This window comes from Balaenoptera ricei, chromosome 1 (assembly GCF_028023285.1).
Source record: "Balaenoptera ricei isolate mBalRic1 chromosome 1, mBalRic1.hap2, whole genome shotgun sequence".
Taxonomy (NCBI): Eukaryota; Metazoa; Chordata; class Mammalia; order Artiodactyla; family Balaenopteridae; genus Balaenoptera; species Balaenoptera ricei.
This window is the reverse complement of record NC_082639.1, coordinates 104568939-104575111: the sequence shown is the minus strand read 5'-3', so window position 1 is coordinate 104575111 and position 6173 is coordinate 104568939.

Sequence of the window (6173 nt, the reverse complement as noted above, 5' to 3'; positions counted from 1 at the left end):
CGCTTGCCGCAACTAGAGAAAGCCCTCGCACAGAAACGAAGACCCAACACAGCCAAAAATAAATAAATAAAAATTTAAAAAAAAAAAAAAAAAGAAGAAATGATGGGAAAAGAATAACCCAAATAGTGCATAAATCTAAGTATCTAAGCAAACAAACATTGACAATCTTGTTGGGGAGAGGACAAAATGGAATTAAATACTGCCCAACAGCAGTGTACAAATGACAAAGGGTTGATGAAATTTAAAGTGGTCTAAAGTCCTTGTTTTGTTTGGGAGGAGACATTGATAATTCAAGTATGCATGTTAAAATGTCTAAGGTGACCTTTAAAAGAATAAAAATGGAGTGTATAACTTGCATACTAGTAGAGGGTAAAAATGAAGCAATCAAGAAGAGCCTCAGCAAATAAACATAATAAAAATAAAATGCCAAGAAAGGAGGAAAAAAACTGCAGATAGCTAGAAAAGCAGAACAAAGAGAAGTACAAAATAATATGGTAGAAATAAACCTAAATAAATTGTTGATAATAATCAGTGTATATGCTCTAAAATTAGACAAAGACTTCTGGACTGAATTTCTTAAATGATTATTTGCTATTAAACAAAAAGAATACAAAAAGCTTGAAAAGGATGAAAATAGGTGAAACAGGCAAAAACTATCCAAATGAAAGTTTGATTAGCCTTACTAGCATAAAAAGTAATAGACTTTAAGGCAAAAATCATTCTGCAAAAGCAACAGAATCACTACATAATGATAGAAAGTTTTATATCACTACTAACTAGTGATATGACAATATCACTAATATGAAAATAATAATAAGGCATAATAATTCTAAACTTGTATGAGTCAAATGATATAACATATATAAAGCAAAATATGATCAAACTTCAAGGATGAATTTAAGGAGAGAGATTTTACCTTTTAAGGAGAGATCTTACCTTTAAGGAGAGAGATTTTAACACCTTTCTAAATAATTGATAGATTAACCAGGCAAAAATATCAGCAGGAATTTTGAAAAAAATGAAAATACAGGCTCAATCTTACCTTTACACAGGACATTGCTTCCACCAATTGAGGAATACTCAATTTTAAGTACACATAAAACATTGACCAAAATAAAACACAGATTTGGCCATTAAGTGTATGTCAATAATTTCAAAGAATAAATATCATTTAGAACAAATTAATCTTTATACAATTAAGTTAAAAATAAATATTAAAAAGTTCATACATTTGGAAACATAAAATCACATTTCTAATAACTTACAGGTCAAAAAGAAATTACAATGACAATTAGAAAATATAACAGTAGTAAAATACTAATCAAAACTTGTGATATAAAGCTAAAATAGCACTTGGATGGAAATATGAGGGCTTAAATTATTAGTAAATAGAAAAGGTTAAATTAATGTACTACACACTCAACTTTATAAATTTGATAACATCAAATACAACATAGAAAATAGAGGAAATAACAAAGAGCAAAAAATAATAAAAAAGAAAATACAATAGAAAATAAAAAATCTCAGAGTTGTTCTTAGAAAAGACTAATAAAATTGGCAAACCTCTGGAAAGATTACTCAAGATGAAAGAGAGTAAGCATACATATACAACCTTCAGAATGAAGGAAGAGATATAATTACATTCTTTCAGTGATAAAAATAATGGAGAATATTATAACAACTTTATATCATTAATTTTATTTATATTCAGTTTTTTTATGTTAGAGGGGAAAATGTGATTTTTTTCATTTTTTAAACATTTTTTAATGCAGACAACATAATCTTAACTGATAGATAACACTAGAATGTAAGTTCCTTTAAAGCAGAGGTCTTTTACATTTTGTTTAAAGCCTAAAATATAGGCAGGCCCATAATAGAGGCTACAGAATATTTGTTAAATCTGAACCCCTAAATCTAACTCTTTTCTTTGTATATTGTTTGAATAACTCTCCTCTTCTTCTCTTTTCTTTTTTTCCTACATAATTTCCCAAATTATTTACTGTATTGTCTCTTTGTTTACTCTTCCACCAATCTTTGTTCCTAAAATTGACCACTGTAGTTATCTTGTCCCTTCTTATTTAGATAATAGTCTTCCCCAATGAGAAATGAGCAAAATATAAATCCAAAGGACATGAAAATTCTTCTTTGTTATTTTCTTTCAGATTTGTTTTAGAGACCAGGCTGATGGGCCACTGTATCATTCTTTTTTTTAATTTTAATTTTATTGGAGTATAGTTGATTTTGATTTTGTTAGTTTCAGGTGTACAGCAAAGTGCTTCAGTTATACATATACGTATATTCATTCTTTTTTTTAGATTCTTTTCTCATGTATAAGTTATCACAGAATAATGAATAGAGTTCCCTGTGCTATACAGTAGGCCCTTGTTTTTTATCTATCTTATATATAGTAGTGTGTATATGTTCATCCCAAACTCCTAATTTTTCTCTCCCCTCCACGTTTCCACTTTGGTAACCATAAGTTTGTTTTTGATATATGTAAATCTGTTTCTGTTTTGTAAATAAGTTCATTTGTATCTTTTTAAATTAGATTCCACATATGAGTGATATCATATATTTGTCCTTGTCTGATTTATGTCACTTACTATAATAATCTCTAGGTCCATCCAAGTTGCTGCAAATGTCATTATTTCATTCTTTTTTATGGCTGAGTGATAGTCCATTGTATATATGTACCACATCTTCTTTATCCATTCCTCTGACGATGGACATTTAGGTTGCTTCTACGTCTTGGTTATCGTAAATAGTGCTGCAATGAACACTGGGGTGCATGTATACTTTCGGATTATGGCTTTCTCTGGATATATACCCAGGAGTGGGATTGCTGGATCACATGGTAGCTCTATATTCATTTTTTTTTTAAACATCTTTACTGGAGTATAATTGCTTTACAATGGTGTGTTAGTTTCTGCTCTATAACAAAGTGAATCAGTCATACATATACATATGTTCCCACATCTCCTCTCTCCTGCATCTCCCTCCCTCCCACCCTCCCCATATATTCATTTTTTGAAGGAACCTCCATACTGTTCTCCATAGTGGTTGTACCAGTTTGCATTCCCACCAACAATGTAGGAGGGTTCCCTTTTCTCCACACCCTCTCCAGCATTTATTGTTTGTAGACTTTTGATGATGGCTATTCTGACCAGTGTGAGGTGACACCTCATTGTAGTTTTGACTTGCATTTCTCTCATAATCAGTGATGTTGAGCATCTTTTCATGTGCTTTTTGGCCATCTGTATGTTTTCTTTAGAGAAATGTCTATTTAGATTTTCTGCCCATTTTTTGATTGGGTTGTTTATTTTTTTGACACAGAGCTGCATGAGTTGTTCATATATTTTGGAGATTAATCCCTTGTTGATTGCTTCATTTGCAAATATTTTCTCCCATTCTGTGGGTGGTCTTTTCATTTTGTTTATGGTTTCCTATGCTGTGCAGAAGATTTTAAGTTTAAGTAGATCCCATTTGTTTATTTTTGTTTTTGTTTTCATTACTCTAGGAGGTGGATCAAAAAAGATCTTACTGCGATTTATGTCAAAGAGTGTTCTGCCTATGTTTTCCTCTAAGAGTTTTATGGTGTCTGGCCTTACATTTAGGTCTTTGATCCATTTCGAGTTAATTTTTGTGTATGGTGTCAGGGAGTGTTCTAATTTCATACTTTTACATGTACCTGTCCAGTTTTCCCAGCACCACTTATTGAAGAGACTGTCTTTTCTCCATTGTATATTCTTGCCTCCTTTGTCATAGATTAATTGTCTGTAGGTGTGTGAGTTTATTTCTGGGCTTTCTATCCTGTTCCATTGATCTATATTTCTGTTTTTGCACCAGCACCATACTATTTTGATTACTGTAGTTTTATAGTATAGTCTGAAGTCAGGGAACCTGATTCCTCCAGCTCCTGTTTTTTTTTTTTTCCTCAGGATTCCTTTGGCTATTCAGGGTCTTTTGTGTTTCCATATAAATTGTGAAATTTTTTGTTCTAGTTCTGTGAAAACTGCCATTGGTAATTTGATAGGGATTGCATTGAATCTGTAGACTGCCTTGGGTATTATAGTCACTTTGACAATATTGATCCTTCCAATCCAAGAACATGGTATATCTTTCCATCTGATTTTGCCATCTTTGATTTCTTTCATCAATGTTTTACAGTTTTCAGAGTAGAGGTCTTTTGTTTCCTTAGGTAAGTTTATTCCTAGGTATTTTATTCTTTTTGATGCAATGGTAAATGGAATTGTTTCATTAATTTCTCTTTCTTTTTTTTCATTTTTAAAAAGTTTTTATTGGGGTATAATTCATTTATAATGTTGTGTTAGTTTCAGGTGTACAGCAAAGTGAATCTGTTATACAAATACATATATCCACTCCTTTTAGATTCTTTTCCCATACAGGCCTTACAGAGTATTGAGTAGAGGTCCCTGTGCTATACAGTAGGTCCTTATTAGTTATCTATTTTATATATAATAGTGTGTATGTATCAATCCCAATCTTCCAATTTATCCTTTCCCCCGTCTTTACTCCCTGGTAAACATAAGTTTATTTTCTACATCTGTAACTCTATTTCAGTTTTGTAGATAAGTTCATTTGTAGCCTTTTTTTAGATTCCACATATAAGTGATATCACATGATATTTGTCTTTTTCTGACTTACTTCACTTGGTATGACAATCTCTAGGTCCATCCATGTTGCTGCAAATGGCATTACTTCATTCTTTTTTATGGCTGAGTGATAGTCCATTGTATATATATACCACATTTTCTTTGTCCATTCCTCTGATGATGGACATTTAGGTTGCTTCCATGTCCTGGCTATTGTGAATAGTGCTGCAGTGAACATTGGGGTGCATGTATCTTTTTGAATTATGGTTTTCTCCAGGTATATGCCCAGGAGTGGGATTGCTGGATCATATGGTAGCTCTATTTTCATTTTTTGAAGGAACTTGCATACTGTTCTCCATAGTGGTTGTACCAGTTTGCATTCCTACCAACAATGTAGTAGGGTTCCCTTTTCTCCACACCCTCTCCAGCATTTATTTTTTGTAGATTTTTTGATGATGGCCATTCTGACTGATATGAGGTGATATCTCATTGTAGTTTTGATTTGCATTTCTCTAATAATTAGTGATGTTGAGTATCTTTTCATGTGCTTTTTGGCCATCTGTATATTTTCTTTGGAAAACTGTCTATTTAGATTTTCTGCCCATTTTTTGATCGGGTTGTTTGTTTTTTTGACATAGAGCTGCATGAGCTGTTTGTATATTTTGGAGATTAATCCCTTGTCAGTTGATTCATTTGCAAATATTTTCTCCCATTCTGAGGGTTTCCTTTTCATTTGTTTATGGTTTCCTTTGCTGTGCAAAAGCTTTGAAGTTTAATTAGGTCCCATTTGTCTATTTTTGTTTTTATTTGCGTTACTCTAAGAGGTAGATCCAAAAAGATCTTGCTGCGATTTATGTCAGAGAGTGTCCTCACTATATTTTCCTCTAAAAGTTTTCTAGTATCCGACCTTACATTTAGGTCTTTAATCCATTTTTTTTTGAAGTTATATCTTTTTTTTTTTTTTCTTTTTGGTTGTGTTGGGTCTTCGTTGCTGCACACAGGCTTTCTCTAATTGTGGTGAGCAGGGGCTACTCTTTGTTGTGGTGCACAGGCTTCTCATTGTGGTGGCTTCTCTTGTTGTGAAGCCTGGGCTCTAGGCACACGGGCTTCAGTAGTTGTGGCTTGCGAGCTCTAGAGTGCAGGCTCAGTAGTTGTGGTGCACAGGCTTAGTTGCTCCGCAGCATATGGAATCTTCCCGGACCAGGGGTCGAACCTGTGTCCCCTGCATTGGCAGGTAGATTCTTATCCACTATGCCACCAGGGAAGCCCTTTAATCCATTTTGAGTTTATTTTTGTGTATGGTGTTAGAGAATGTTCTAATATCATTCTTTTACATGTAGCTGTCCAGTTTTCCCAGCACCACTTATTGAAGAGGCTGTCTTTTCTCCATTGTAATTCTTGCCTCCTTTGCCATAGATTAGGTGACCATAAGTGTGTGGGTTTATCTCTGGACTTCCTGTTCTATTCCATTGATCTATATTTCTGTTTTTGTGCCAGTACCATACTATTTTGATTGCTGTAGCTTTGTAGTATAGTCTGAAGTCAGGGAGCCTGATTCCT